The sequence below is a fragment of the Anabrus simplex genome, chromosome 2, assembly GCF_040414725.1.
Source record: "Anabrus simplex isolate iqAnaSimp1 chromosome 2, ASM4041472v1, whole genome shotgun sequence".
NCBI lineage: Eukaryota > Metazoa > Arthropoda > Insecta > Orthoptera > Tettigoniidae > Anabrus > Anabrus simplex.
The window spans coordinates 179,745,310-179,759,571 of NC_090266.1; the positions used below are offsets into that span (position 1 = coordinate 179,745,310).

Here is a 14,262-nt window from a genome sequence, read left to right on the forward strand (position 1 = left end):
AATGTTACACAATTTACGCTAACAATTTTTCTATTAAACATACAGCTCTTGTACCTTTCTGCATAATCTGGAAACTTCTCTAAATAAATTATTATTATTATTATTATTATTATTATTATTATTATTATTATTATTATTATTATTATTATTATTAAAATTTAGGGGGTAAATTCCAGTACGATTGGTTGTTATGTAAGAGTGCTAAAAAGAAAGTGAAAGATAATGATAGATTTATTGGCTTATTCTGGAGCTTTTCAAAGCAAGATGTTTGTCCTTAAGCATATCTTGAAACCTATATTAGCTGAAGGAAGGTTAAGTGCAAATCATCATCATCATCACAGTAAAATAACATTATAATAAAATTTTCAGGACCTCAAATTAATTTGTTTTAGTGAAATTTTGTTGTATTCAAATAAGAATTGAAGAATTATTTAGCCACCTAATCGATACCTTTATTTGCCTTTGGCAAGTTTATAAAATCATTAATATTACAAGTACCAGGCGAGTTGGATTTGCGGTTGGGAGTGTGCAGCTGTGAGCTCGCATCCGGGAGATAGTGGGTTCGAACCCCACTGTCGGCAGCCCTGAAGATTGTTTTCCGTAGTTTCCCTTTTTCACACCAGGCAAATGCTGGAGCTGTACCTTAATTAAGGCCACGGCCACTTCCTCCCCATTCCTTGGCCTTTCGCTGGGGCTGTACCTTAATTAAGGCCATGGCCGCTTCCTTCCCATTCCTAGCCCTTCCTTGTCCCATCGTCGCCATAAGACATATCTGTGTCGATGCGACGTAAAGCAACTAGCATATAGTATAGGTTTTGACTGCTTCGCAGTCATCATCAGCTACATTCACGTATGCTTAGGTATAAAAAAAGGTGAAAGTATGCACAATATATGTTCTCATATTAGCCTTGATATCTTCTCATAGGAAACTTATAACTTTGTCAATTGGGGAAGGATGATGACGGTGGGGGGCAAGGTTGGAGGGGTGGGGAAGAATGCTTTAAAAGTGATTAAAAACTTGTCCTGAACTAAAATATTGTTAAAAAATTTCTTCCATTTTTAAGTCTTTTTCTTTAGCTTCTACTCGGAAGCTTATTTGAAAAAACACTAACTTTTTGCAAACGAATTACTGGAGATGTAATTAAAGTATAATTAAAACCTATACTTATCTAATATAATTGTTTGATTTTTAGATTGTCATATTGATATGGACATGAAGTGGATAGTTCATAATATTGAAATAAGTCTATTCTTTATGTTTTGGACTTTATTTTTTGAAAAAGTCTGCGATTTTCTTCTGAACACTCCCAGAGACAAAAGACCATTCAAGATAGTTACGAACCACTGCACGTGAATTTAAGACAGATTCCGACACATCACTTCGTGGTAAAAGAAAATCTTGGAGGCTAGGTGCTATGTTCGTTGCCTGCACAAGAGTCTAACTCTGTCTAACTCTTTGAGGTACGTCTTCCTCTTCCACCTCATCTTCGCATTCATTTCTATCACTCATAATATCTACCACAATTTCATCATCAGTGATTTTGTTTTGCAATTGCATATCACAGGCCATGTTGGTGTAGCTGGTAAGATTCACACTTCTTGGCACATCCAACTTTTCACACAAATGTTTCCAGTTCTCCTCTGTTTCTGATCAATCCAACACTTCACTTTGTGTGATGTCATCTCCTGCATAAACCACTCTAGCTTTTTTATGGCAGTTTGTGACTATTTCTCCTTTCAGTGATCTGCATGCAGCACCGGAACATCTGCATTGCTTCCAGTATGTTGATTAATGTCTCTCTCCAAGGCAATATTTCATAGCATATGCTGGACCACATAAGCTGGGTAATGCCGCTTCACTGTGTGAATCATCCCCTGATACATCAGCTTGAGAATCAAAATAATACTTGGAGGCAAGAATAAAACTTTCACAAGCTCCAAATCCAAGGCACACAATTACGAGAGGAGCAGTTGTCTATGATGGGAAGAATTCTCTTCTTTTCTACTTTCATCTGATGTTACATTCACATCAATCACTTTTCGAATATCATAGATGTTATCTGTGCCTTGATGTTGTGGCTATATTCAGAGAGTAGATTTTTCACCCTGCCCCCCAACCCCCTGAAGACCTTGGCTTCCCAAACTTCCCAATTGCAAGAGGCTTCCATTTGTCTGTCCCATGGTGTTGTTGCATGGAAGGGCAGTTATCTCTCCTTTTGAACCTTTTTCCCCAGCACACGTATCTCCCTTGAATTCAAGGGTTTTGAGGAGAACAGGAGAGGAATTATCTACCGTTCAATACAAAATTAAATTTGAATAACAAAACATTACACCATTTCATATATACAGGACCGGTTTCGACCCTTGTGTAGGGTCATCTTCAGCCATGTAATTTAAAATTGGCAAGTTAATAATAGTATAATATAACATTAAAGCAGTGCCGCATCAAAATGAAATAATGCCTACACAAAGTTAGCTGGTCCTATCCACATAAGTGCCAATAAACATCGAAGCAAACAAACTTTGGAAAATAGTAATCACAGTCATCATCATCATCATCATCATCATCATAATCGACTAGCCAGTTCAGTAAGGGTTCACATACACAGAAATTTCTAAACTAGATCAGAGTTCTTATCTCGAGGGAGTAAGTTCATTGTGGCGAGTGCAGAACACAGCGCATGAGCACATCTACATAAATCAATCGGTAAACATTACTATCTATAACTTACAAAGTAACGACAGGTGACTAACTTCTAAAATAATAAATCAAATTGAGAGGATTGAGAGTTTGATTAAAAATCAAATGAAAGTAATGAATGGGACTGAGAAACAATGAAGGCTGACTACAAAGCCCCTAGTGTAGTCCGTCAAAACATGTGATTCAACAATGCGTATAATCAAAACAAAACAAACTAGCTGACCATGACTGAATGAATGGAGATAAAATCTAAAATGTCCAAGTATATTCTTTACTTCCTCCAGATCGTACAGTACATGACCTAATTGATCTGTTGAAAATGAACGAAATATAATATCCAATTCTAAACAAGCTCTATCAAGTCATATTCTACTTAAATACACAATCAAATACCACTTACTGAACAAATAAATAAATAAATAAATAAACAAACAAACAAACAAACAAAACAAAATAAATTAGCATAAAATAATCGGTAAACACGGTCCCATCTATTCCTGACGGATCCGGGCACTAATCCACTCAACCTAGATAGTAAACAATAATCATAATAATAATACTAGCACTTTCCAATTATTCGAGATGGATCCAGGCACTAATTAAAGTTGGCATTAAATTAAAACAATCGGCATGGGCAAATAAACTAAATAATAATATTTGTACCTTCCATCTTTTCCAGATGGATCTGGCACCAATCAAGTTGGTATTAAATTAAAATAATTGGCATGAACAAATAAACTAACAGAATAGGATAAAATCTATTAAAATAATGTAATAATATGGCACAGAAAGGGTAATGACCTTCCTTCCTCACCTGACTGGACTCGCAAGCCTTTACACATTCCACACTTCATACCATGCACTGTCTCAACCTACTAAATAAAGCTTGTTGATTCAGTCATAACATTGCATCACCTGCTGAGTTGTGTACCACATACTTCTCATGTTTCAACTTTATACTCTTTCTACTTTCATGTCACCGCTTGTCGTTATCTAACTTCCGCATCTTACCATTCACTATCTTCAAGCCATATTAACTTACAATTGTGAGCCTCCGTGGCTCAAGCGGCACCGCGCCGGCCTCTAACTGCTGGATACCATGGTTCAAATCCCGATCACTCCATTTGAGAATTGTGCTGGACAAAGTGGAGGCAGGAAAAGGTTTTCTCTGGGTACTCCGGTTTTTCCTGTCATCTTTCATTCCAGCAACACTCTCCATTAACATTTAATTTCATCTATCAGTCATTTATCATTGCCCAGAGAAGTGCAACAGGCTTCAGCAGCCAGCACATTTCCTATCCTCGCTGCTAGATGAGGGCTTCATTCATTCATTCCATTCCTGACCCAGTCAAATGACTGGAAACAGGCTGTGGATTTTCATTTTCAATAACTTACAGTTCCACCATACTCCCCATTTAAATTGTACCACCACATCTTATCATTCAGATTTTTACCAGGCATCCTCCACTAGCCTTCCAACTTAATCCTTATCGCCTTTCACTGATTACTATCCTTTGATCTTGTCGCCATCAATTCTTCCTGTTCAAGACTTCCAACACCTGTAGTTTCATCACTATCCAGACTCGGGTTGAGTGGATTTTCCGTAAATTGAAAACGCATGTTTCTTTATTTTTAAAGGAGATTCCAAATACCACCTTTCATGTCTTTCAACTGTTCAGTTTTTGAGATATAAAAATACTCATTTTTAACATTCACCCCCTTAGCGATGTAATATCCAAAAATACTTCCTTAGTAAGCACCTACTCTGTAATATAAATGTATCCCCCAAATTTTGTTTATGTCCAGGTTACCACCAATTGCTGACCCGTAATATGCGCCCTCAGTCCCTGAAGTCTGGCTCTCACTAGATGTTTATTTAAAATTTTGAAATTCTTATTCCCACCTCTTCCCATTGTAACGTTCCAGACGTTACAGTGTAATTATGTTAATTTTATTATGTGTAATTAATTAAGGAATTTAACGTCATGATATTTATTTTGGTATGTAATTGTATTATAATTCATGTTTAATCATTTGCTCACTATCATTTCATTACTTTGTAACTACGACTTATAAACGAGGGCTGAATATCCTAATATTCACTTAGATTCTTGCGACAGTCGGTTAAAATTAACTTGCAGTAGATTTCCTCTATCTTGCCACATCACCGAGGAGGAAGGAAGGACAAATTTAGACATCAAGTTCTGAGAAAAGCGAGCACGTGTTCACGCGTCCTAACGTAAGCTACCGTATTTCGACCAGAATTATTCGAACTGATCAACGCCTATATTTTCAAAGGAGCGTCATGTTGCCATGGATACTGAGTGAAAGGACGAATTGAAGAACAGTTGATATCTTGGTTATGGCCCGTCAACTCTAATATCTGGAGTGGGGAGAGACGTGTCATCTGATTGGACCACGTGTAGCGACCTGTAATTAGCGCGAGAGAAGGTTATAAAAGGGCGTGCTGGAGCTCGTGGCTTCATCTTCTACTGATCTTCTGATCTTCTACGAGACTTCTCTCTACATTATTCTACGTATTCATTCGCTACTTGATCTTCTACGTGATAATCGACTTGATTCTTCGTCTCGGTACTTAGAAATTCTGAATGAGGGGTGTAAAGCCACTCTCATCAGGAATTACGTACAGCACGGCTACAAGACCGGTTTGAACCAGTCGAAGTCAATAGATAGTTTTAATCTAGATAGAAATGAAACTTCAGAGAACATTTTCAGTAAAGTTGGAAGGATTCTTAATTGAGTATCCTCTCCATAAAACCCAAGGTGGTTCTTCTAACTATGACTTAGGGCTTATCTCCAATATATGGGATAAAGCATAATAGGGAGTGTTAGTTTTGAAGTCATTTTCCAATTAGTGGGAGGTGCAATTGGCAAGGCAGGAATGGTACGTAGCTGCAGATGAAGAGATCTCAAAGACGACCGATGATGTTCCCGCTACGAGGATGGAAACTTTCCCAGGACCAGCAGAACAAGACTACATGGTGAGCAAGCGAGTTAAAGATATTGCAAGTTTTCGCGAAGTAGAGTCATTCAATTTTTTATTAAATTCATTTTCTATTTTTAATTCAGTTCTCGTTAAACCGTTGTCATTTATATTAAATATAATAAATAGTATTTTTCTTGTTCACTTTAATCAATTTGCCTTAATTAGCCTTTTGATTTTTAATTCTCCTGCTTAATGATTAGTGCACTATCACCCCACCCCTGTGATAAGAGTCTGTCCAAGCTTGATTATAAATTTTTATCTTTAAGTCCTCAACTTAAAGATTGGCGCCCTTTGCTTGCTTGGTTGCATTTCTCGTTTGATGATTGTTCTCCGAGAGGGGAAGTCACACCATATCCCTCTTGATTCAAATTTTTTTCATTCTGTAGATTTCCAGCATTTCTTGACACTATGTCCCCCATCGATGTGGATAACAGCTTCACTTTTATGGGTCTGTTCCCTCTCACCTTACCTACTCTTTCAGAATCATCTGTTATCGACTTCACTGAAATTAATTTTTCATTTTATTCTGGATGACATCCACCACTTTGTAAATTGTGTCCACTTTAGCTTCTCCCTTATCTTCCTGCACACCATACTGTATATAAATATGAATTTTCTCCTACGTTCTTGACTGCTGGCTTCTACTTCTTTCTTCAGATTCGACACCTCCTCTTCCGTATTTTTTTTATTTTCTCTCTTTTTAACACAATTTCTCTCTCACTGTTTTCCACTTTAGTCTTAGTTTCTTTCATGTTTTCCTAAATCCATCGCCTCATTTTTTTTCGTACTCCTTAACTTGCCCCTGTGTCATCTTTTTTATCTGTTCATACGGGCAGGCTTCTTCCACTACCTCCTTTACCACCTTCCTTATGACTTCTACGTCCTCCCAGCTCATGTTGCCACTGTTATGCGGGCCTGGATTTACTTCCACGCCCCCAGTAACCAGCAGCACTGTGATCACCGCTGCCACCAACAGCATCTCACCATTCAATCCCATCACCACTTTACCTTCCATTTCTTTGGTTGTTTCCTTCTTCATTCTTCCCTGCCATCTTCCGATAACGACCCGATAATGTTCAATACTAATCCTCTTCCTCACCACTCTCCGCTTGACCTGTCCACTCCCCACTCTTACTCAACTTCACTCTGCCAGCACAGTCAACTCAGCACGTCCGTTCCCATTCCTTGCTTAGGCTAGACTGAAAATGTCCATGTAACTATTATCTTGACTCCGCAATTTACGACATCTTCAGAAATACAGTATGTATGCTCCAAGAATTAAGAAAACAGTTTTTACCATGTCAGTCATAATAACCAGAGTTGCCAACGTAGAACTAATTCTGAGAGTATCGACGAAAATATGTCTATCATGACCTTCAAATGTATCTTGTCTGTTCATTTCACATTCTTTCACCTAACCAACCTACGTGTAGTAGCAATATCAAGCAAAAAAAACCACACGTCAAATTTCACTTACACATATAACCTTCATAGCAACATCGCAACATCGTGCAACTCAATCCATTAAACAGCCACTTGCAATAAAATACACATAATATCCCATGGCAACTCTAACTTCAGACCACCATTGTCCAGTACATGGCATACACATGGTAATATTCCATATGTCAAATATGATCCAAAATTACATAGCAATAACTGTTATCTCCTTCATATGTGGTAATGTTAAGTTACTCAAACTGCTTTGGCTTTAATATACTGGTTTGCTTTGACAGCTTACACTTGCTTTCTGCATTTATATTTGTTTACATAGGTTTTGCAATCTATACTCATCACTAAGGCCCGGATTCATATGCACTAAAAACTCCAAAAATATGCACGCACATATGCACTAAAAATTTTGAAAATATGCACAAAAATATGCACTAGAAATAAAACAAAATGCACTTACCAAATGCATTATTTAATTTCAACTCAGTGTTAAATTGATAAACATGTTTCATTCCTTGCAAATGATGCATGGCAGTAGGTTATCTACAGATTTTTCAGTATGTTCAGGGATCAATTATTATTATTGAAAACGTGCACATGCCGTGCAGAATACCATTATATTACATTTACATTACATACACATTACTTTTCTTTGCTATAAGCTACGATGGATTTCTGTCTATTCCTGCATTTTACAATATGGTATCTATCACAGAATTCCAAACACAACTCACACACACATTCTTCATTTGGTTCGTGAAATAATTTGTTACAGCACACCTTGTGGTGGAAACCATGGATCGCCAACCTCGTCGTCACGTGTCGCATATCATGATTAGCTTCCATCCAGGTCCTGTCTTGCATAGCAGTTGTTGCATAGAAGTCCTCCGGTATGTTGTGTTTATTCTCATGCAGATCTTGTATAAGCTGTTTGAAGCTGGTACTAGCTGAAAGTATGAGCTCGCATCTCAGATCCTCTATTTGGAAGGTCTCCCTGGTAAGCTCATACACTAGCCTCGATCTTGCATTCTGCAGTACTCCTAAAATTCTCTTCAGGTATCTAGCCTTTACTCGCTCCAATTCTTCCAGCTGTTTGTACGTGAGGTATTCTCCCATTAATTCTAGGCCATACTTCAGAACAGGTAGTATCTTTAACCTAAACAGGTCCATAGCTGTGCTAATCGATAGTTGTGTGATGTTTCGGATTTCATTCATAGCTCTAGTGGCCGCCACTGCTCTAGATCTTATGTGTAAACTGAAACTCTTTCCCGTTGTTTGAATTGTGATACCTAGATATTTAAAATTGTTAGCCCTCTTGAGTAGTTTGCCATTGCATTTGATGTTCTCTGCTTCAGTGAGTCTTCCTCCTTTTCTAAATACTACCAATTCCATCTTCTCTTCGTTTATCTGGATGTCATTTCTCTCCGCCCATTCACATAGTGTGTGTAGCGATACTTGCAGTTTATCTATATCTGTCGCTGCGATGGCCACGTCATCAGCATATACGTATGTGCTTGTTCCTGCCATTCCTTTGGTTACATTGTTCGTGAGAACATTAAACAGGATAGGGCTGAGTGGATCGCCTTGGAGGACGCCGTTCGTCTGTGACAGCCAGTCAGATATGCCTATTCCATCATCTATCTGTATGTAGTTTTCTGCCAGTATGTTCGATATCAGGGTCGTTGTGCTCGTTCTCAGTTTATCTATTAATACCTTTCTGTTGACCATATCGAGGGCTTTTGAGTAGTCAACAAAAACCACATATAGTTTTCCTTTTGGTCTTTCTATCGTCTGTTTTATTTGTTCCAACAGGTTTTCTACTGCCACAGTCGTGAACCTTCCCTTTCTAAAACCAAACTGTTCCTCTGGTAGAATGGGTTCTAACTTCTCTGCCAGCCTTTTGGCGAGGATTCCTGTTAGGAATTTCAGTAATGTAGATTCGAACAATGACTTTTTGTTGTCGGACAGAATTAATTTATACGCTGAAAATGATTGTTCTACTTCAACAGACATAACTGGGCAATACTTGTACACTGGCACTGACTGCTCGGAGTATTCTTCTGGCAAAGACTGCCTGATTCCACGTACGTAGTTGCTTATGGATTGAATCTCCTTCAGTCCTGGAATTGAGTCCAACATTGCACTGAGTTTCCATTTAACTTTATCTACAGTTTCACCACGGACACCATTTAAAGAACTAACGGGTGCTTTGAATTAACTGAAGGGATGTGTGTAGGAGTGCACTGCGAGTGTCTAGGTCCTTAATCACCTTCAAAAGTGACAAATCATGCACATGGATGAAACTGATATAGTTATATGCAGTTTCAGATTCAAATGCGCACTTTGCTTCATGAACACACACAGTATGACTCTTATCAGTACTTTTAACTACACCTTTCACTTGATTAAAATTCCCCTGGTAGAATGATATTGCAGATAACCAAATTCCCCATCTTGTTGGAACGGGTTCCGGCGGAAGAGAAACCTGAGGCAGATGATTCTTGTACAACTGTAGGGTATACACGAGCTGGTGCTTTTAGGAACAGTTTTTTTCCCCCTTGAAAATATTTTGTTGATAGATGGAAAGAGAGAATGTATCTTTTTTGCAGTACGATGCCATCCATGGGCCAAATATGTGACATTGATGCGATTTGGAAAAAATACTCAAAGAGACTGACCAGCTTTCATCATATACAAAGCTGCATCTATGACTAACAGGAGCACTTTGTAACAATCACTCTCTGATTCTCTAGGCCACAGAAGTCGCAGGGAATCATTAACAAATCTTGCAACTCTACAGTAGCATGGTTGGATTTTTTTAGCACTTTGCACGAAAGTCAATGAGGTTTGCTGGGTTCTTCTAGATATAATTTACCCACTATGAAGTTCACAATGTATCGACCACACAAATCGGTTGTTTCATCTACCAATATCCAGATACTGTTCTCTCCTATATCAGATCATATCGAATCCATGACAGAACCGTGTATTGAAAGTAAATAGTTCTTCCTAAGGGTAGATTCATCTGGTATCCTTTGATTAGCACAATACTTTTCAAGAAATGAGTGTAGATGTGGATTATTCAAACTTCGTACAAACATTTTACAAATATCAGCGGAATATGTACTAACTTCACGGTGTGTTTTCACGTCGATTAGAAGTAGTGCTGCGTATTCTTATTCTTTTCTTTCGGTCTGAGATGTGAAGTTTTTTTTCGAATGCTGAAATTTTTATCGCATTTTACACTCTTGTCATCCACTTGGCTGTACACTACATCACTCTCACTTGTATAGTTACTATTGCCTGATATCCACAGTTTAATTAAAAAAGACCTAGAGCTCTTATTTTTAGGCATTTTAATTTCGTAAAAACACTGCAATAGACAAAGAGCAAGTTAACAGATGAATGCACTTGTTTAACCTGTAGAGAGCCAGACAACGATATAGCGTTGTTTCGTATGTACGCATAAAGTGCCAACCACGATATATCGTTGTTTGGATAGCGCGCAATTCAATACGAGTTAGTACAACTTGAGCCGTCAGATTGCAACATCTTATGTGTCGAGTCCATAGAGAATTGTCATTAGATTTTAACTATGACGCTAGATGGTGCGTAAATTCATTCGCTATCATGCATTGAATTTCTAAAATCCGTGTTCATCTGCGACGTATGATCTCCATGCCGCGTGAGTAAAATGGCGACTAGCGGAGAAGTTGTTTTGTTAACGATGGCGAACTGGCTGTATACCTTAATAATTTTTAGTGAAGAAGAGGATGATGAAGACTCTGATGAAGAATTCATTCATACAACAAGTGAGGAAGGGGAAAGTGAAAGTGTGACGGGAGTGATAACAGCGAGTTTTCTGTAAACACTCAACTACGTGCTCATTGTCCGAGTGTAAACATTGAAAGTGGCAGTGACCGTCTGAGTGACAGTACTGATGATGACGGCTTTAACAATATCCAACAGCAACAATTTCCTGTTTTCCATGAAATTCAATTAGGTCAAGATGCAAAATACTAACCCTAACCTGATTATTATGATACTCCTGGCCCGTGACACGCCCCTTCGTCAGACGCAAACCTATACCGTATTTTTATTTTATTTTTCACGGCTCAATCATTGAATCTCATAACTACAGAGACAAGCAGATATGAGAAATCATGTCTTGTCACCATTTGCCAGAGCACAGCAGTGGCGCTTGGTTACATTGACTGAAATGAAGGCTTTCATTGCTGTTTTGTTGGAAATGGGTATAACTACAAGGCCGAGCATATTTTCTTATTGGGTCAATAACACCCGTTATATTCCATGGTTTGGAAATATGTTCTCAAGAAACAGATTCTAATTGATCTTCAGATTCCTTCATCTTGTGAACAATGATAATGTATCACCATCTGGTCACCCTGACTACAACCCATGTGCCAGGTTCGATCCCATTGTTGAACATGCCAATTGTATATTACGATACCATTGTACATAACACTTAAACTACTGAAGATAAAAATGTAAAACTTTACATGTTTATTCATCTAAAATCGGACATTTCAAAGAAGTCATCAATATTTACCGTTGAGTTGAATTTTCTGTTTTTCTCTGTTTTGTTTCTGTTTTTTAATTTTTGATGTTTTAAAATTGTTTGAAATTTTTTTTTTTTTTCAAAATACCCAAGAGCATTTTGGTGCTGTAATTTAGTTCAGCACTAAGAATGTCTTCTTGTTAATATTTAATAAACATTTCGAGTCATAGTTATAAGTTATAAGATTGGAAATGGACAAAATGGCGCCCGGTAATGACGACGTAGTGTTTTATTCTCCGAGTATTAACCGTAAAATGTGACAAAAAGTGCGGAAAATGTCGAAGATTAGTGAAAAATGGAATGTTGTGTGATTCATGTGATCGATGGTGGCATTATAAGTGCGGAAATTGCCCTAGAGACGTAAAAACTAATGGAAATGTTGACTGGATTTGTGAGCAGTGTGTTCGGAATGTTGTTGTTGGGGACGGCATTGACGAAGCACCGAAAACAGTCGATGAGGAATATAAAAGTGCATTAGAAATTATTAATATTCTAAAAAAGGACAATGAGACTCTTAAAGTTGAAAATCAAGAATTAAAAGAAAGACTGTGATCGCTAGAATTTGGGACTGACCATTCTTCGAGTGATATACCGGTACAAGTAACAAACTCGAGCACGTGGTGTCAAGTAGTTCATGGATGGCCGGCTAAGAAGAAATCTACAACTGAATTTCCGGAAATAAACATCAGAAATAGGTTTTCTGCCCTAAATAATTTAATTCTGGAAGAAAGTGATCGCGCGCGTGAAACCAAATCATCGCGATCCGCTGCCGTTGCCGTGCCGAGTTTAAAATTTAGGCCTAGAATTCAGATTCAAGACCCAGTTAGGCCTAAATCAGCGAAGGTAGCTGTGTTTGGTGATAGCCAAGGAAGGGGAATTGCGGGAGTGATTAACGACGAGAATATAGCAGCAACTGGAGAAATATATCCAGGAGCTTCTATCAGCAGTGTTCTGGAAAACGTAGAAGCAGCAACTAGGAACTTTGGGAGCGGCAATGCAGTGCTTATCATCGGTGGGATGAACAACGTAGCTCACGACGACGCCAAGAATGTAACATCACAACTTAACCATACACTAGGGAAGCTAACCCACACTAACATCTTTGTAGTGAATGTGCCACGCAGGCATGATTTGAGTAGAGACTCGTGTGTGAACATTGAAGTGGACAAGGTCAATACAGATATTGTTAAAATTTGTAAACATTTTCGGAATACTCAGGTTATTGAAAGCAGCAGTTTTGAGAGATACTGTTTTACAAAACATGGCCTCCATCTAAACAATTCAGGTAAACGAAAGATAGCAAAAATAGTTCTAGATTTTATTAATCTTAAGATATGTACTGTAAAATAGGCAACTCCCTTGAATTATAATACTGACCAGGAAAACTAGTAGAAAGAGCCAGCTGTACTTCAAGCTGGCTCAGTCAACTAGAAAAAGAAACTCAGGATAGTAAGGAATTTCAAGTTACCCAATTGCAACAGTCAAGTTTTAGGGAGGAAGGAGGTCTGAGATTGCTCTTGGTAAACTGTCAAAGTGTAGTAAATAAACAATTAAAATTCGGTACATTGATGGAATCTTATGAGACTGATGTGGTGATAGGAGTGGAATCGTGGTTGAAAGAAGAGGTGGGTAATAGAGAAGTATTTCCAGAAGGGTACACAGTCTATCGTAGAGACCGAGGAGATAAAAAGGGAGGGGGGGGTGTTTAATCTGGTGAAGGAAACTTACTGTTCACATGAATGGTTTACCGATGAAAGGGATGAAATATTAGGGATAAATTAGTTTGTGATAATATGAAAGAGGTGGGAATTATAGGAACATACAGGCCTGGAAGAGAGGAAAGAGACATGGAAATCTTTGAGAAAATAATAGATTATACTCATAAAAACAATAATAATGATATGGTATTAATTGGGGGAGATCTAAATTCGCCTGAAGTTGAATGGAATGGAGCTGCAAGTGAAGCCCATGAACAGAAACTGGCAAAGTTAATTTGGGAGGGAGGATTTACACAACTAGTACAAGAACTGACTCGTCTCAATAACTTACTAGATGTATTCTTGGTTACCCATGGGAAATTGTTGATAAAACTGAGGTAATTGAAGGAATAGGAGACCATAAGGCTGTAATAATGGATGTAGGACTTGTACCAAATAGGCTTAATAAGAGGGTTACACAAGACAAGAAATTGTACAGAAAAACTAAAGTTGATGAATTTGGGACTTACCTTAAATCACAATTCAGTTGTTGGATAAGTGAAGGGAGTAACGTGGATACACTTTGGGCTAAATTTAGAGGAATCATTTGGGAAGGAGAGAAGAGATTTGTACCTGTTAAGAAGTGAAAAAATGACCTCAGACCCTGTTTATTATACAAGGGAAATAAGAAAATTAAAAAGAAAATGTAGAATAGTAAACAGGAAAATCAAAGAGGGTAGGGAGAGTAGAGAAACTAGAAAACAGCTAATGAGGGAACTGAATAGAGTGTAAAAGGAAGCAAAAGAGAATTATATGAATGGCGCAC

General features: G+C 37.9%; 1 protein-coding gene across 5 annotated transcripts in view; it reads left to right on the forward strand.

Annotated features, from left to right (window-relative positions):
* RhoGAPp190 (Rho GTPase-activating protein 190) overlaps positions 1–14,262 on the forward strand; it is a 1,293,865-nt gene that overhangs the window by 562,918 nt on the left and 716,685 nt on the right. The window lies entirely within an intron of this gene.